The sequence below is a fragment of the Arachis duranensis genome, chromosome 9 (genome assembly GCF_000817695.3).
Source record: "Arachis duranensis cultivar V14167 chromosome 9, aradu.V14167.gnm2.J7QH, whole genome shotgun sequence".
Taxonomy (NCBI): domain Eukaryota; kingdom Viridiplantae; phylum Streptophyta; class Magnoliopsida; order Fabales; family Fabaceae; genus Arachis; species Arachis duranensis.
Genome location: NC_029780.3, coordinates 111,166,861 through 111,167,173, shown reverse-complemented (window position 1 = coordinate 111,167,173; position 313 = coordinate 111,166,861).

Genomic DNA, 313 nt, shown 5'->3' with positions numbered 1-313 from the left:
ATGATATATGAATAAATCATAAAGATAGAGATACTTATGTAATTCATTGGTGAGAACTTCAGATAAGCGTATGGAGATGCTTTGTCCCTTCCGTCTCTCTGTTTTTCTACTGTCTTCATCCAATCCTTCTTACTCCTTTCCATGGCAAGCTGTATGTTGGGCATCACCGTTGTCAGTGGCTACAATCCCATCCTCTCAGTGAAAATGTTCAATGCACCCTGTCACGGCACGGCTAATCATCTGTTGGTTCTCAATCAGGTTGGAATAGAATCCAGTGATTCTTTTGCGTCTATCACTAACGCCCAGCCTTCAG